The sequence below is a fragment of the Acomys minous genome (genome assembly GCF_964271855.1).
Source record: "Acomys minous genome assembly, chromosome: 2".
NCBI classification, from domain to species: domain Eukaryota; kingdom Metazoa; phylum Chordata; class Mammalia; order Rodentia; family Muridae; genus Acomys; species Acomys minous.
This window is the reverse complement of record NC_140484.1, coordinates 149,065,744-149,085,160: the sequence shown is the minus strand read 5'-3', so window position 1 is coordinate 149,085,160 and position 19,417 is coordinate 149,065,744. Positions and strand designations below refer to the sequence as shown.

Genomic DNA, 19,417 nt, shown 5'->3' with positions numbered 1-19,417 from the left:
CTAACCCTAACCCTAACCCTAACCCTAACCCCTAACCCCCTAACCTAACCCTAACCCTAACCCTAACCCTAACCCTAACCCTAACCCTAACCCTAACCCTAACCCTAACCCTAACCCTAACCCTAACCCTAACCCTAAACCCTAACCCTAACCCTTACCCCTAACCCTAACCCTAACCCTAACCCTAACCCTAACCCTAACCCTAACCCTAACCCTAACCCTAACCCTAACCCTAACCCTAAACCCTAACCCTAACCCTAACCCTAACCCTAACCCTAACCCTAACCCCTAACCCTAACCCTAACCCTAACCCTAACCCTAACCCTAACCCTAACCCTAACCCTAACCCTAACCCTAACCCTAACCCTAACCCTAACCCTAACCCTAACCCTAACCCTAACCCTAACCCTAACCCTAACCCTGACGACCCTGACCCCTGACCCTACCCTACCCCCTGACCCTGACCCTGACCCTGACCCTGACCCTGACCCTGACCCTGACCCTGACCCTGACCCTGACCCTGACCCTGACCCCTGCACCCTGACCCTGGACCCTGACCCTGACCCTGACCCTGACCCTGACCCTGACCTGACCTGACCCTGACCCAGACCCTGACCCTGACCCTGACCCTGACCCTGACCCGCCCTGACCCTGACCCTGACCCTGACCTGCCTGACTGCCCCTGACCCTGACCCTGACCCTGACCCTGACCCTGACCGCCCTGACCCTGACCCTGACCCTGACCCTGACCCTGACCCTGACCCTGACCCTGACCCTGACCCTGACCCTGACCCTGACCCTGACCCTGACCCTGACCCTGACCCCTAACCGACTGACCCTGACCCTGACCCTGACCCTGACCCTGACCCTGACCCTGACCCTAACCCTAACCCTAACCCTAACCCTAACCCTAACCCTAACCCTAACCCTAACCCTAACCCTAACCCTAACCCTAACCCTAACCCTAACAACCCTAACCCTAACCCTAACCCTAACCTAACCCTAACCCTAACCCTAACCCTAACCCTAACCCTAACCCTAACCCTAACCCTAACCCTAACCCTAACCCTAACCCTAACCCTAACCCTAACCCTAACCCTAACCCTAACCCTAACCCTAACCCTAACCCTAACCCTAACCCTAACCCTAACCCTAACCCTAACCCTAACCCTAACCCTAACCCTAACCCTAACCCTAACCCTAACCCTAACCTAACCCTAACCCTAACCCTAACCCTAACCCTAACCCTAACCCTAACCCTAACCCTAACCCTAACCCTAACCCTAACCCTAACCCTAACCCTAACCCTAACCCTAACCCTAACCCTAACCCTAACCCTAACCCTAACCCTAACCCTAACCCTAACCCTAACCCTAACCCTAACCCTAACCCTAACCCTAACCCTAACCCTGAGCCAGGCATGGTGGCCTCTAACTCACAGCAATCCACCTGCCTCTGCCTCCCAGGTACTGGGATTAAAGCCACACCTGGCTCATGAACAGTTTTTATCAAATCATGTCAAGGAAGCTGAGGGCAAAAATAGGAGTAAGAAATCAATCCCCTACAAGTCTAGCTTCAGTGACAGAGTCATGTCAGCTAGGGGTAGTTCGGGCACTGTTTTTGCTTGTCTCTAGCTCAGCTATTAAGAGTGTAGTTTTCTGAACCTCAAACTTGCTAAACAAGCAGTTTTGCCAAATTCTTTGTAAGGGCAGTAGTCATTGCTAACAATCTACATCTCTGAGTTCTATCATCTGTTTTTTTGTTGTTGTTTTGTTTTTTGTTTTTTTGTTTCTGTTTTTTATTTTGGTTTTTCGCCACAAGGTTTCTCTGTGTGTCCTTTGCTTTCCTGGACTTGCCTTGTAGATCAGGCTGGCCTAATCACAGGCGTGCGCCACCATGCTGGAATCTCTAAATTCTCTCTAAGGGTGGTGGTCGAATCAGGAATGTGCTCTAGCAGCAACGCCTGAAAAGGGTGAAGCACTCACTTGCTAATGCCCAGCTATGGCTCTGGAAAGGTCCAGGGTAGGGTCTCAGATGCTGGATGCAGATGCCCTTCCAGTTTGTTTCACCTCTTGGGTGGCCAGAGCTGATAGCTCAGGCAACAGATCAGGATTGAAAGAGAAAGGAGGGAAAAGGAAAAGGAACCCACTTGACCTGACCACAGATTTCCTGTAAAAGCAGCTTCTGGCTAGAAACTGCATGGGGGGGGGTCATAAAAGGAGGCTCTTTGATCTGTAGATAGGCCTCTTTGCGAAGATCACCAATAAGTTGGTGTAAACTTTGGCTTATTAGCAGTAGAAGGCTGATGCCTCTGAGTCTGCTAACTTATTTGCGAATCTACAGTAATCTAAAGTACACTTTCATCAGTTGGGGTGTGCTTGGTTAAAAGAAACAGAAAAAATAAAGAAAAGAAAAACAAAGATGGGGGGCTGGAGAGATGGCCCAGTGGTTAAGAGCACTGTCTGATCTTCCAAAGGACCCGGGTTCAATTTCCAGTTCCCACATGGCAGCTCACACCTGTTCCTCACTCCAGTTCCAAGGTATCTGACACTTTCATGCATGCAGCACCATGTCTAGCTCTCATGCCAGCCTTTAGAGAGATGCATGCAGCAGTGAGTGGTTCTCGGAGGTTGGAAGCAGTTCTGGAGGTGCATCATGGTACAGGATCACATCCTAGAAAGCCCACATGCCTAATGAGCTCCTTTAACAGGATGGCTCTCGGCATGCCTGGCCGCTGCGTGCAGCTGAGTCACAGAGTTTGTTGTTGACTGAACAAAACCCCAAACTCTAACGCTGAGACGATGATGATGTGGCAGGTGTGCCTGAAATATAAATATAGTTCTGAGACTGAACAGGAACAGGTCTCAACACCAGAAGAACTGAACCTATCTTGGTCTTCACTGGTAAAGATCTTCCTCCTCACACCCAAACTGTGAGCTAAAGGAGCAGCTTTCTCCACACATCTTGCAGCTTAAGACAGTGGAAAGTCTAGCCAGAACTCACTGTGAAGGCAGAGGCAGGCAGATCTCCATGAGCCTGGTCTACAGAGTGATTTCCAGGGGCTGTCACACAGAGGAAACCCTGTCTTGAACCCTCCCCCCCCCAAAAGGTAGAAAAGTTCACTCCCACTTTTCTTTGGGAAGAAGTAGGGGTGGGAAGGGGGTGGGGGGAGAGGTTCCTCTTTACTTCTTTTTTTTCCTCTTTACTTCTCAAAGAAATAATGGGTCAAGCAAAGCCTTCCTTTGATTTTTATCCTCACATAGTGGGATTAAATTGCAAGAGGAGCCAGAGGTGGTTCTTCTAAGCCCAAGTAAACGTTGAAGACCAGATCTTCAACTGGAGTGAATTAGGGTTGGGGGTGAGTTCTAAAACATTAACTCTGAAAGCAAACTGAACTCATGCAGACAGACATCTTGCACCATGAGAATCATGCCTCAGCAGTTAAGAGCACTAGCTGTTCTGACACGATCCTCATGGTCTCTGTGAGTACCAGTAGTCCCCAGACAGACACATGCACACACACATACACACACATGCACACACAGTCATGCACAGACAGACAGCGGCTCAGGACAAGCCGAGAAACAAATAAATAACTGGAAACTAATTCTTCCTCCATTTATTTATTTTATTGAGTCAGGGTTGGTGAAAGAGGGCAAATGGGCTGGGAAGTAGGGAGATGACCACCTGTGGGTCATCTTATGCTGGGAGGATGAAGTTTCTTTTTTTGGGAAAGAGGATGGTCAGTCCATCAGTCTGACCATACAGGCTAGGGCATAGTTCTGTGACTTTTATCTTCAAGAAGAACTTTCCTTCTGGCCTCACTCCTGCATGGAGGCAAGAAAGCAATCAGAGAAAATAGCCATCAGGTTGGGACCCACAAAGCAAGTGTACATTCCACAAATGCTTACAGCAGAGAGAACTGAGTCTGGCACACACATTCATCTCACAGCCACCTTCCTCCCACCCAGATAATAGAGCACTCCACTTGGGGTTTTAGAGAACACAATGCTTCCCAATGTTGTCTCCTCCATTTTTCTCTTCCCCACCTCCAGCAAACAACCCCCGCATGCTTCAAGAGAGAGTGTGCGTGTCTGCGATCAGAGCTGGGACAAAACACTGGACCACTCTTTAAGGTGATCTGGTGTCCTCTTGCAGCCTGCAGGTGCACCTGCAGGTAGATAAACATAAGTAATGAATTAATGAATAATAATTCATTATTTATAATTCATTATAATATTAATGAATAGACAATGACATAATAAATAAATAAATAAATAAATAAATAGCTCCTGGAGAAGAAGAGGAAGAAGGAGGAGGAGGAGGAGGAGGAGGAGGAGATCTGGTGCCCTCTTCCGGCCTGCAGGTGTGCTTGCAGATAAACAAACATAAATAAACTAACAAACAAATGAGTAGATAGATAGATAGACGAATAAATAAATAAATAAATAAATAAATAAATAAATAAATAAATAAATAAATAGCTCCTGGAGGAGGAGGAGGAGGAGGAGGAGGAGGAGGAGGAGACTAGATTTGGTGCCCTCTTGTGGCCCCCAGGTGTACCTGCAGATAGACAAACAAAGTAGGTAGATAGATGAATGAATAAATAAACAAATGAGTAAATAAATAAATAAATAGCTCCTGGATGACATCTTCATAGAGGAAACTCTGTTTGGAGAAAAGAAAAAAATTAATTAATCTTTACAGAGTGACTACTTACCCTGTTATGCAAAAGGGACAACTGGTCACAATCTTAGGACACAATTCACCTTTTCTTTCCTTTTTTGGAGGGAGGGAGCCTGGACTCACTTTGTAGACCAGGCTGGCCTTGAATTCACAGCGATCTGCCTGCCTCTGCCTCCCGAGTGCTGGGATTACTGTTTGTTTATAGTATAGAAACTCTAGAGCCGACATCACCCTGCTAGGGTGGAGGTCTGGGAAGGACATCTGGTTGATCTCGGTTCCACAATGGGAAAAAAGGTTTAAGACTGAACCAGGATCCAGGCTAAAGAGCGGAGTACTGGTCTACCCGACCTCTTGGGAGGCGGCGGCGGGGGGGTGGGGTGGCGGGGGGCAGGGAGGGGGATGGACCATTCAAGCCTCAAAAGGCAAGGGCAAGGCGAAGAGGGGCAGGTTGCCGAGACCCCGCGCCGTTCCCCGCTGAAAACACAGCTTCATGAAGGAGGCGGCCCTCAGGCTTCCCAGCGCATGTCTCCCCCTCCACTCTCCCCCGAAAAGAGAGATGGAAGGGGGACCAGCGCGGAGAAAACCTGAGCGCCCCCTCCCAATGAGGACCGCTGCGCTCCTCCCACCCCGTGCGGTGAGTCCCCCAAACTCTCGTACCTCCAGGACCTCCTGTGATCCCGGCGCTAACCCCAGTCGGAGTGACCAAGGCGCTAGCGAGTGGGGCGCGGACCGGACTGGGCCCTCTGCCTCACCCCTCCCCTCCGCCTCCAGCAAGAGCGCCCCTGGCCTTGGCGGGACCGGGGGGAGAAACCCACCCCTGCAGTCATGCCACCGCCTCGCCTCACCCAGCGTGGGAAAGGCGGCCGCAATGCGGCCAGGGTGCTCCCGGAGTAGCAGAGGAAACCGCCTTTGGGAGACAGGGATGAGAGTGAGCGAGTGCACCCGAGACAAACCCTTGCGTCGAGGCCGGACTTTCAATAGATGGCAGCTAGGGAGCAGCTCTGCTACATCCAAAACCCAACCCAGAAGCAGGTCGTTTACGAATGGTTTAGCGCCAGGTTCCACACAAAGGTGCGTTGACGTGATGGGCGAGAGGGCAGCCCTCTTTCCGGCTGTGCCCCGTTTCCTGGGACTAATGGCTTTCTGCACTGGATGCTGGTACTGACGCAAGGAGGGGGACCCGCTGGCACCAGGGAAGGCACAACGGACCTATGGTGGGGATTCAGTCATAATCCCACAGATGGTAGCTTAGCCCCATTGGCTCCTCAGCCAAGCACAAACACCAAATGTCTGAACCTGTGGTTCCTCTCCTACTGAGCAGGATTACCATGGCAACAACAAATCATCAGTAGGATAAAACTAACTTGTTTTTTAGACTGTCTAAACCCAGCACATGTTCCCTATTAGTGGGTGAACAATCCAACACTTTGGTTTTTCGATACAGGGTTTCTCTGTGTAGTCTTTCTTTTAAGAGTTTTTTTTTTAAAGAGTTTTTTTAAAAAGTATTTTAAAGAGTTTTTTTTATTTAAAACATTTTTTCCTTAAAGAGTTTTGTACAGTGTATGTATATTATATGTACTGGTTTTTTGTTTTTTATTTTTTATTTTTTAAGAGTTTTTCTAAGAGTTTATAAAAAGTATTTTTTAAGTTTTTTCTTTACAAATTTTTAAATGTGTATGTACATTATATGTAGTTTTTATCTTTTGCTTTTTAAGAATTTTTATCAGTTTCTTTAAGAGTTTTTAAAAAAATATTTATTTATATATTTATTTATTATGTGTACAGTGATGCCAGTATGTATATTTGCAGGCCAGAAGAGGCATCAGATCTCATTATAATGGTTGTGAGCCACCATGTGGTTGCTGGGAATTGAACTCAGAACCTCTGGAAGAGCAGCCAGTGCCCTTAACCTCTAAGCCACCCCCCCAGCCCTCTTTAAGAGTTTTTTAAAGAGTTAAAAACATTTTTTTTGACCCTGACACGGACCATGACCCTAACCCTGACCCTGACCCTTCACCCTTGACCCCTGACTCCAACCCCGAGCTTGAAACAGACACTGACCCTAACCCTGATCCTAACCGTGACCCTTGACCCTTGACCCTAACCTTAACTGTGAGCCCAAGTGCTTGAGTGAACACGAGTCCTCCTTCAACCTTGACCCTAGCCCTAACCCTAAACCTAACCCTAACCCTGACCCTGACCCTAACCCTAACCGTAACCCTAACCCTAAACCATCCCTAACCCTAACCGAGAGCGTGAGCACTTGAATGAGCATGAGTGTGAGCATGAGCCCTCCTTGATCCTTGACCCTAACCCTAACCCTACCCCTAACTACGAGCATGAGTGCGAGTGCTTGAGTGAGAGTGAGCACAAACCTTCCTTAACCCTTGAACCTAACCCTAACATTGACCCTAACCTTGACCCTTGACTCTTGACCCTTACCCTAATCCTAACTGTGAGCATGAGCACTTACAGGAGCGCAAGCCCTACCTGACCTTAACCCCTGACCATGACCCTAAGCCTAACCCTGACCGACCCTGATCCTGACCAACCCTGACCCTAACCCTAGCCCTAGCCCTAACCCTTCTCCTGTGCCTGACCCTGACCCTAACATCGTAACCCTAACCCTAACCCCCTGACCCTGATTCTTGACATCTGACCCTGACCCTAACCTCTGACCTTACTCCCAACCCCTGACCCTGCCCCCTGCCACTGACTGTGACCCTGACCCCTGACCCTAATCCTGACCCTGACCCTAACCCCTAACACCTAACCCGGCCCCTAACCTAGGCCTAACCCTAACAACCCTGCCCCTAACCACCTAACTCTGACCTTGATCCTAACCCTAAAACACTAACCCTGACCCTTGACCCATAACTTTTTATTTTGATAAAGGGTTTCTCTGTGTAGCCTTGACTGTCCTGGACTCGCTTTGTAGACCAGGCTGACCTAGAACTCACAGTGATCCACCTGCCTCTGCTTCTTGAGTGCTGGGATTAAAGGCATGCGACACCACCTCCCAGCTTGACCCTTGACTTTTAACCCTAACTCTAACCCCCTAACTCTGACCCTGACCCTAACCCCAAAACACTGTCCCTGACCCCTGACCCCTGACCCTTAACCCTAACCCTAACACCCTAACTCAGATCCTAACCCTATTGCTGCTCCTAACCCAATCCTAACCCTAACAACCCTGCCCCTAACCCCCTAACTCTGACCCTGATCCTAACCTTAAACCACTAAGCCTGACCTTGACCCCTGACCCTTAATCCTAACCATAACCTCCTAACTCTGACCATGATTCTAACCCTAAAACACTAACCCTAACCCTAGCCTTAACCCTCTACCCTAACCCTGTCCCTGACCCTAACCCTAACACCCCCTCTAACCCCCTAACCATAACCCTGACCCTGACCCTCACCCTTACCCTCACCCTAACACTATCCCCTAACCCCTAACCCCGAACCCCTACCCTGACCAGATAGATTTCCTAAGTGGTTGTACCAGTTTGCATTCCCACCTGCAATGAAGGAGTGTTCCTCTTGCTCCACATCCTCGCCAGCTTGTGGTGCCACTTGAATTTTTGATCTTAGCCATTCTGATGGGTGTCAGATGGAATCTCAGAGTCATTTTGATTTGCATTTCTCTGATGACTAAAGATGTTGAGCATTTCTTTAAATGTTTCTCACCAATTCAATATTCCTCTGTTGAGAATTCTCTCTTTAGTTCTGAGCCCCATTTCTTAATTGGGTTATTGGGTTTGGTGGTGTTTAGTTTCTTGAGTTCTTTATATATTTTGGATATTAGCCCTTTGACAGATGTAGGGTTGGTGAAGATCTTTTCCCAGTTTTTAGGCTGTTACTTTGTTCTATTGACAGTGTCTTCTGCTTTACAGAAGTTTCTCAGCCTTATGAGGTCCCATTTATTAATTGTTGACATTAATGCCTGAGCTGTTAGAGTTCTGTTCAGGAAGTTGTCTCCTCTGCCAATATGTTCCAGACTCTTCCCCACTTTATCTTCTAACCAATTTAGTGTCTCTGGTTTTATGTTGAGGTCTTTAATCCATTTGGACTTGGTTTTTGTGCATGGTGATAAATATGGATCTAATTGCATTTTTCTACATGCAGACATCCAGTTAGACCAGCACCATTTGTTAAAGATGCAATCCTTTTTCCATTGAATAGATTTGGCTTCTTTGTCAAAAGCCAAGTGCCCATATGTGTGTGGATTCATTTATGGGTACCATATTCTATCCTCCTTACTAGCCTCTCTCTAGTATTCCATTCCAGTATTGCATTCCAGCCTCTAACATCATCAGTCATTTCCTTTGATTAAACCAACTGAGATGTCCAGTAAAACAAGCAACACACATCATCACATTTTATAAAAATCTAGAGAGCAAGCAGAAAACAGATAATAAAGCACACACGCAACATAGACAATCAGCACATAGTTATATACAAATTGGGACACGGAGAAACTTAAGGTGCATCCCCACCCCAATGTCATACAAATATCACACGGCTACCACTTATTTGGCACCTGTAGGTGGGATAGAACATCAAAGGTCACACTTTGCAGCTGAGACACAGGTTCTAGAACATTATGTCACTTTCTCAAGGCTGCACAATTCAGATGAGACCAACTATAAAGTCATAGCTCAATTAAACTTCCTTGACACAGTACCTCCTTGTATGACCCTTATTGGGCTATGATATCAAAACTCTGACTAAGAATTTTGTCATGCTATCTGTGTATATACATATGTATAGATACATGCACCTACACATATGGGTGCAAGTACATGCATGCTTGTGTAGGTGCATGTGTTTGGTGACAGTCACTAGTTCTGGCATGGATTAAGAATATTAAAATCATTCTTCCTGAGGCATCATTAAATCCCATACACTCAGCAGGAACTCAGAAGGGTCGTTGGACCTGAGATATCCAAAAGAATGTCACTGATGACCCAATCCAACCTCTTCTCTTGTCCCCAAGGAGACTGACACCCTGTGTGCAATGGGGCTCGAACAAAGCAACTCATGTTCAGTCTGACTTCCACTAATGTAAAAGTTCAATCACATCACTTGCCTTCCCTGGAGTCAACTGCAAATGAAGATGCTTGACTATCCGACTCTACCATTGACAAGCTGTGCATTTAAACTCCACCACCACCACCCCTCCCCATGCCCCAGCACAGATCTCTTTGACTAGATCCAGGGCTGTCCCAAGACAAAGTCCCTCTGGTAACCTTGGCCTCCCAATAATCCAGTTAGATCGGAACCTGGAGGAATACCTCTCTAGCCCCAAAAGCCCAGACAGAAAGGGGGTTAAAAGTCAGAGATGAACAGATAGAAGATTTGACCTTCTTTGATTCTTTCAGGCACTAACTGAAGAACCCAGTGAGGTGGCTCATTGGAGAGTGGTTCCTCACTTCTTAGGTGCACAGAGGAACTGTTTGCCCTGTCATCCTCTCCTGTCCAGCTGAGGCTTATCAGGCAGAAGATAAGCACTTAGGATCTTATCTTCAAAATAGACACATCTGTGTTATTCCTGCTGCTGCTGAAGCAGGCATGGCTGTGATGGACAATGTGAGGTCAGCCTTCAGCTACTGAGTCTCTTTGCTGTATTTTATTGGCATATACTGTACATCTTATGTCCATTCCCCTCTATGGATTGATACATCTTAATACAGTGAGTACTCCCATATCATAGATACCCACTTTCTGGAATAAATCACATGAGATGATGCACATTTGTAATCCTAGCCAATCTGGGCTACACAGCAACCCCCCCCATATCACAGAAAGTAAAAGAGAACAGTAGATGCTCCCCAGGAGCTATCCCTCTCATCTTTGCACCTCCCTAGGTTAACCACTTTCTCCTGCTATAGTTTTTGTCTATTTTTGAAATTTATACAAAGGAATCACACAATAGGCATCTTTGAGTCATTTTTTATGTTCAAAGTTACCGTTGTAAGTCTGGCACTGTTTGTTGTGTTTAATTACACTTTGATCACTGTAATTGCTGACATCTTTCTATTGGGAGAATAGAGCTCACTTTGCTGATGTTTATTGATCTGATCTACTGTTGATGGGAATGTATGTTGTTTCCAGTTTTCAGCTATAGGGACTCATCAGACTCATTTATGTTGTAGTGTGTATATTCAGCTTTAGATCTATTGCCAAGCCATTTCCCAAACTGCTTGCTAGACATGGTGACCTCAATAATCTAAGACCAATCATCACCCAGTAGTAGCTGCAGACTCCATGCCCTTTGTTTCCTGGGGTCTTCAGAAGAACAAGTCTTCACTCTGTAGCCTCATGTGGACACAGCCTCTCTTGGGAAGGCCCTGGGATCTCTATACAAACCACTTTACATGCTGGACTCATTTTGGGAATTCTTTATCTCTAAGCAAGTGTTAGCTTCCACTGTTTTGATGAAATGATCATAAGTCTCTTTCTCTATATTCCAGTGATTCTAGGAAGCCATTTTTCTCAACTCTGATCTAGGGTTCCAAAGCACCCCACAGAAGGGGGATGACTAATAAGCTGATTTCCTCAGCCCTGGCAACAGGGAAGTGAGATCTGAGTTGCCCTTGCTCTCTGCTGAATGGTCAATAGAGGGCACTGCAAGAACACAACTGCAAGAGGAGGGCCGCCTTGGTACCAGTTCTACAACAGCTATTGCCAGAAGGGATTTGCAAAATCTATCTAGTTCCAAACTTTCATTTTACAGATGAGCAATCAGATACCCAGAGAGGAGACATGACTTGCTCAAGGTCATACAGCTACTGTGTGGGGGAGTGGTGATGAGTCTCAGCCCCTTGGCCTTCTCTACTCTGAGGAGGAGTTGCCAAGTACTCACTGAGACAGCTGCCCTGGGGCTGCAACCTTGAGACTGACACATCCTGTTTCCAAGCCCCCTATGCCAAAATGTTCACCTTCTTCCTCCTAGTCCAGCAGGGAAAGTCCTTAGATGCTGGGGGCAGGACAAAGCATGCACTGCCTTTTTAATTTCATGATCTTTGAGAAAGCATTTTATGTATGTATGTATGTATGTATGTATGTATGTATGTATGTATGTATGTATGTATTGGTTATTGGAAACATTTTAGGTCCCAGTACTATGCTGTGTAGGATGGTTCTGAGGCTTGTTCACTTCTCTCCTGAGAATCTTCTGGCTTCCAAATTCACAGACCTCTATAATTTCCTGTCTACCACATTTTGCAGTCCAGAGCTCTGAACTTGTTTTTATAATCACTATTATTTACTCATCTACCTATAAGTGACCTACTTCAATGTTTGTCTTTCAAGTCAGTTCCAAATTCTATTGGGTTAGGATCTGAGTGAGGCCTAAGTTCAAACCCCAGCTCACAGTGTGCTTACCAGCAGCATGGCGTCCAATCATTCCCAGAAGCCACCTTCCCTCTCTTTGTAAAGTAAGGATCTATGCTTAGCCCTAGCTCTTGATTTCTTTGTTTCTGGGTAATAAACCCAAGAGAGAGGGATACTTTCCATCTGTTGGAAGAAGAGTCAAGATGCTCTAAGGAGAGCTTCAGATTGGGCACTGGGGTGCAGTCTATACTTAGCATGAGTAAGGCACTGGCTTCAATTCTCAGCACCCCTCTGCCAAATGTAGGTGCTTTTTAAACTCTATTTTATTTGTGCTTCTTAATCCTCTACCTCCCTTCCACCACCTCCCAACACTAGGTAGGAGATAAAGATGGTTAGTGGGGAGAGGGAACAAAGTTCTCTTTATCTACTTCTGCCTGAATAGGGTCACTGGATGCTTTGGGGTGTTACCAATCTCAGTCATCAGGATATCCAGCAGTCTAGAAAACAGCAATGAACCAGGGGCCTTCTTCCTCCTCCAACCATCTCCTTGAAGAGTCTTTTTTTTTCTCTTGGACTCTCTCTCTCTCTCTCTCTCTCTCTCTCTCTCTCTCTCTCTCTCTCTCTCTCTCATCTTTTTGGAAGCGTTCTTTGAAGTGTCTTCTTTTCTCTTTCCAGGTTCTGATATTTATACCCTCTCCAAGTCCTCATAATTAAACTATCTGCAGCTGGCAAGGACCACACCCCTCTCTGTGCCACATGAGGCAATTATTAGCTGTGAACAAACTAAAAGCATCGCCATGTCCCAAACTTTGGATTAAAAAAAAAAAAAACAACAACCTATTTATATAACATAATTGAGTTTTAAAAGAACCCAAAACTTTCACAGCCAAATGATCTGAAGTATTGAGAGGGGCTCAAGGAACATGTATTGACATTGTTTCTACTGTGAATTTAGGACTGGACATATGGTTTTCCAGACACAAATGGAGTCAAGAGAAAGGAGAAAATGTGAAGACTTGCTTCTAGGAGATGAGTTCCAGTACCACACTGTTAGCCATTACCTCTTTTTTACTTTAGTTGAGTATGTTTCCTAAAGTTCACTGGTCTATTATGATAAACTAGTCATTGAACTTGGGCTTCAGCTCCCTTAATCCTAGGATAACTCAAGCTCAGCATTATCTACCATGTTAGACCCAAATTAGCCCAACTACTATTTCCTCATAGCTGGACAGAGTTTGGAGAAAGCCTGGTTCCAATCCCTAGCTATTCTACCATTGGTTTGTTTGTTTGTTTGTTTGTTTGTTTTTTCATACCTGGAAAAGCAGACCTTTCTCTCACTGCCAGAACACAGATGGAAGTAACCAATGTTCTGCCAAGGAATTTTAGGAGATAATTCATACTCACATTTTGGCAAGTGGTTGGATGAATGATTAAATAAACATCAGCATGAAGCCCGATAATCTCTGATTTGGTGATGATCTCTCGGATCAATACATTCAATTTATTTTATATCTGGAGAGATAACTTTTGAGAGTAGAAGAGACAACTGATTACTTGATCAATCACCTCTCTCTCTCTCTCTCTCTCTCTCTCTCTCTCTCTCTCTCTCTCTCTCTCTCTCATGCATGGGCATGGTTTTTGAGATAGGGTTTCTTTGTGTGTCCCTGCCTGTTCTGGCCCTTGCTTTGCTCTGCAGACCCAGGCTGGTCTCTCTGACTGAAAAGATTCGTCTGCCTCTGCCTTCCAAGTGCTTCCTGGCTACCATTCTCTTCCTTATCCTTAGAAGCAGGACCCATATTTTGTTGGTGGTAGTGATAGGTTCAGGTTTAAAAAAGTAAACTAATGGGCTGGAGAGATGACTCGGTGGTCAATAGTACCTGATGTTCTTTTAGAGTATCGAAGTTCAGTTCTCAACACCTAGGTTTAGGACCTCACAACCACATATAACTCTAGATTCAAGAGACCTGATGCCCATATGCATCCCAAGGCATTGCCATAAAGCTGAAATAATTTAAACACTAAAATAAAAAAATAAATTAACGAAACATCATTTCTTCATCCTTTGCAGGGAAGGATGTGTTCTTAAGCTCTGACCAGTGTAGAGTTCTCTAATGCAGCTTCCAGACTGTCTCCTTCAGAAATACTCTGACTTTGGGAGCAGGCTCTTTGCACCCCTTCCCTTCATGCTTCTGGAATACAAGCCTGAGGACCAAAGATGTGGTGGCCATTCTGTGGCCTGAAGCAGTGAGGATGGCAGAAGCCAATGGTGGATGTTAGAGAAAATAGGATGCCAAATTCAGGGTCTGGAATATCAACATCAGAAAACTACTATAACTTCTGCATCACCAACCTCTGTGCTACCCAAATCTGCATTTTATGCCATCACCCCCAAAAAACATTTTCAACAAGACAATGTCATTTGGATTTTCTATTATGTGCAGCCAACTTGATCCACATCTGCTGTAGTCAGTAATAATTTGGTTGGCACAGGTAGGGCTTGAAAACAAGTCCTCCATGCTCACTGCCTCTTTCCTGGGATGGTACATGTCACCTGTAAGCAGCCTATTCATACACAACCCTCTCTGATCTTTCTGATTTCCCCTTAATTACTTCTTTGCTACTTTGGTTTGAAGATACATTCATTCACACATGCATGCATATGTACATACATGCATACATATATACATATACACAGAGAGACATATGTATATACAGAGGGACAGAGCAGGGAGAGTGAGAGCCAGAATAAGAGAACGAGAGAGAGAGAGAGAGAGAGAGAGAGAGAGAGAGAGAGAGAGAGAGAGAAAGGCAGTGACAGAGACAGCGAGACCTTGCTTCAACATTACAACTTCTTGCCATGTGATCTGTAAGTCTGAGGCTTGGCATTAACTTCATAGAGTTGTCATGAAGATGAAATGAGTTAGTGCTATTAAAACACCTAACCCAGAGCATTATGCTGGACCCATATAAGCATTACCAAGGATTTTATAAAACATACCAATGGCTGGGCCACTTGACCAAATAAGTATGAATCTCCAGGGATGCAACCCTGCACTCATATCAAAACAGATCAAAGAGAAATCTCTAGAGACCTTTCTAATGTGGAGCCAGGACAGACAGTCTTTGACTCAAAGCCACAGCAGGGACACATGTACTTGTGCGTGCATGCACGTGCACACACATACACACACACACACACACACACACACACACACACACACACACACACACCTGTCTAACATCTCTCTTCCAGATATTTTCTATCTTTCCCTTACACGACATGCCTCACCCAACAGTTGTCCCTTTAAGTCTCTGCAGAAGGCTTGATAATTTCACAAAGTCCTTTATGAATTCCTTCTAACAGAACTGACCACTGCCTCCTCTGAGACTGAGTGTCACCAAGCAGATAATATTACCTTCCTGCACATCTGTTTCCACTCCCCTAGGTGTCACATGCCACCTGTGACCTGCCCATCTACCCATTTATCACCACCTTCTCTGATGACATTTCTGATTGTCTCTCCACCTTGGAGAAGGAGAAATGGGGAGAGAGGGAGGGAAAGATTTAAATTTTAAGGTTTTCAAGAGCAAGAAATGATATATGACTTATTATTATAATTCTAATCCATGAAGAAAATTAGACATATGGTAATATTTTAATTAACTGACCATCAGGAAAGGGTATGATATATATTGACCTACTCTGTGCCAGACATACTACCACTGTCCTAAAATAAGAAACTATAGGACTAAAGTCCAAGAACCCCATAGTTCTCCTCCTCCTACCACTCTTTCCTTGTCTGTAATGGGAGATAACCATGTGGCCACATCATAGGACTGAATTATACACACAAGACACCTGTTCCTAGTTCATGATAGCTACTCTTAGCATCTTAATATGCCCACATCATAGTCTAGTAAAGTGTGTACTGTTTCTGTATTTTCCATTTTAACTGAGGAATCTGTCTCCAGAAATCTTTGCTTGCAGGGTAATACAGACCTAGGGAGTGGCAGCTCAGGGAGTAGGATCTAGGCCAATGTAACTTTAGGAAATGAGATCTCCCCTCTCCAGCTTCTTTCTGGCAACTCGGTTCAGTGACATTGTGCCCTCTCCCCAAGGAGACTTTGGCCTAAGGTTAAGGAATAAATGGACTTGCTGTAAAGAAGGAAAACAGCATGGCTTAAGTAGCCAGGCTCAGAAGGAGATCCCATCCACCCCCATCCCCTGAATCTCTGAGGGTGTCCTGGAGACAGCCAGTATGCTGCTGCCACACAGGCCTGGGGCCTGAAGGCCTAGAAGAGTGGTGACTGGCAGAGTGAAGGAAGAAGTGAGCAGAAGGAAAAGACTAAAAAGCAGGGGGAGTGATGGAGAAGGGGACAGTGTTAGTATAGGACATCTGTCAGGAGCAGAAAGACAGGCATCCGGGATTGTGGGGGGCAGGGAGCTAGGGGGTAAAGAGAGCCCAGTGGTGGCCAGCTGATAGCTCCCCATGTGGAAGAGCTGTTGCTATGACAACATCAAGAAGTAGATCGATGCTTTGGATGGAGCGCTCAGTCACTGCCAACTCCCTCCTCTCTTCTCTCCCTGAAGTGGGGATTGTGAGCATGAGGGAGGGGGAAACCACTATTCCCAGAGCCCTCTGGAGCCACAGTGTGGGTCCTCTATAGCCCTTGGTTAAGGCACTACAACCCTATCTCCAGAGTGAAGAGATCTGAGACTGGAGCTTTCTGTTTCCTGGCCCTTTGGCTTGAGTGAGATGGATGGAGAACAGTTCCCCAGACCCTGAGGGCTGGGAACCTCCTCAGGGCTGCTATCAAAGGAGCCAAGCATAACCTCTGTTCTCTCTCTTTTAAAACTTTTTTTAGTCTCTCATATGTTACATCCTGACCAGTTTCCCCTTCTTCTCCTCCTCCCAGTCTCCCACACCCACCCCTCCATCCACTCCTCCTCCCTTTCAGAAAAGGGCAGTCTTCCTTGGGACACCAGCCAAAAATAGCATGTCAATAAGTTGCAATAAGACTAGTTACCTCCCCTCATATTAAGGCTGGGTAAGCCAACCCAGTAGGAGAAAAGGTTCTGAAGAGCAAAAAAGCATCAGAGACAGCCCCAGATCTCACTGTAAAGAGTTCTGCAAACAAACAAACAAACAAAAACAAAACAAAACAAACCAAGCTCCATAACCATAACATAAATGCAGAGGACCTAGGTCAGACCCATACAGGCTTTTTGATTGCCAGTTTTGTGGACCCCTATGAGGCCAGAATAATTGATTCTGTGGGTTTTCCTGTGGTGTCATTGACCCTTCTCCATTCTCCACAGTTTGGCTATAGGTCTCTGCATTTGTTTTCATCAATTGCTAGATGGAGCCTCTCTGATGATGATTATGTGAGGTTCCTGTCTACACATTTAGCAAAATATCATTAAGAACCCCCCATCAATATGTGTGTTTGGTTTTACCCTAGGTGTCTGGGCTTCTGGTTCCTGGACCTCCAGGCAGTGTCATGGGGTAGGCTTCTTAACTCTAAAGTAAAGGATAATCATGCTATCATCCACCAAGTAACAAGGAGGACTCAGAGTCGGGGTGCATGAATTTTCTAGTGAAGGGGAAATAGTGAATGGAAACAAGAAGGGCCACATGGGAGGATGATAAAGGGAGGGAGTACTGGGAAAGACAACGGGAATTTTGGGGCACTTTTGGGGCAAGGTAGCAACCTAGGGCAATGAAAGTCCCAAGAATCTGAGTGTGACCTTAGCTAAGACTCCTAGTAATGGGGTAGACAGAGCCTGAAACAGCCATCTCCTGTAACAAGACAAGACTTCCATTGGAGGGATTGGGACACCAACCCAACCAAAAAGGCTTCAACCTACAATTTGTCCTGCCTGCAAGATGTGCTGGGGTAAAGGTGACACAAATTAGGGGAGTGGCCAACCAACTTCCAGGACTCCTCCATGTGGAAGTGGAGAAGTGCAGCAAAAAGACTTCCTCTGGCTTGAGGGGAACACTTTGAGACATAGCAAGGATGTCGTCCATCAGCCTCAGGAGACAGGGTCACAGGGAAGTCCCATGAAGTCCCTCCCTGCCACAACAACCAAACCTTCACTCAATGGCCATTTCTTTGAGATAATAAAATACAAGTACTACAAGGCAGGACAGCATGTTGACATTTTGTACAAGTGACTGGCTGACAGGCTGGAGGTTTGGGGAAGGGAATGTGAGTACTCTTTTCTTTAACCCTGGCATGTCATTGGACTTGATTTGTTTATGTTTGATTTGGTTTGGTTTTGACATTTTGAGATATGGTCTTACTTTGTGGCTCCAATTGTCCTTGAACTCGCTATGGACTTAAATTCATGGTTATCCCCCTGCCTCTGCTTCCTGAGTGCTTAGATTACAGGCATGAATTACCATACCAAGCATAAGTTATGGGTCTTTATAATTTCTTCCCCTGCAAAGTACATCTTAAAAGAATATTAATACAGGGGTTACCATAGGCATTGCATGCATTAAAAATAAGAATATATCTAAAGGCAGATCTCATAATGTAAGTAATGGAAGTTGTCACCAGTCACACCTGAATGAACTGGCTTTGCCTGGGAAAGGTTTTTGTAAGCATGAAGAGATGAGAGAAAGACTTGAGTCCTACTGGTTACTAGGTACTGTACTAGCATTATCCAATTTGCGTTCCTCAGCAGGTCCTGGAGAACATGTCACCCTCAGTTTTCAGCAAGCCTCTCCGTTCTCTAGTCCAAGGCCACAGACTTCCTCCTGAAGTCCCACCTGAGCAACAAGGGACAAAGCCCATCAGTTACTTCCAACTTCTCACAGTCTGTGGTCAGTAAGGAGAAAATCCCCCAGCAAAGCAGGAAGCCGACAGACTGGGCAGAGAGAAGCCTCTTCAGCGAGAATGAACACACAGGTGCCAGAAGACCTAGGAAGGGTAAAACTGCTGCCAGCCTGGAGCAACGTGCAGGAAGCTGTGGACGGGCACTGGCCCTGAGAGGAGCGAGAAGGGAACTTGGAGGTCAAGGCTGCTACCAAGAAGACAGTGAGCTCTGCTAACAGCACCATGGAATTAGACCTCTGCTGTCTGCTTTTGCTTGAAAATGGATATAGATTTAATTTGCTGATAAAGTTAGTGTGTGTACTTCGTGTATACATGTGGTGTGTGTGTGTGTGTGTGTGTGTGTGTGTGTGTGTGTGTGTGTGTTGCATGTTGATGAATGTGCAGGTATGTGAGTATGTGGAGGTCGGGGGAAGATGTTTGCTTTCTTCCTCCATCACCTACCTTATTTTCTTAGGGTAGGAAGTCTCACTAAACCAGATGAAAACTTGCTGTTTAGCTAGGCCAGCTGGCCAGTGACCTTCCTGTCTCTGCTTCTCCCTCAATGTACA

General features: G+C 45.8%; 1 long non-coding RNA gene across 1 annotated transcript; it reads left to right on the top strand.

Annotated features, from left to right (window-relative positions):
* The first annotated feature begins 5,129 nt into the window (after positions 1 to 5,129).
* On the top strand, positions 5,130 to 19,156 carry LOC311590046. Its single transcript, XR_014776740.1, has 2 exons — positions 5,130 to 5,320; positions 18,715 to 19,156. It is a non-coding gene; the product is annotated as an uncharacterized lncRNA (long non-coding RNA).
* The last annotated feature ends 261 nt before the right edge of the window (positions 19,157 to 19,417 follow it).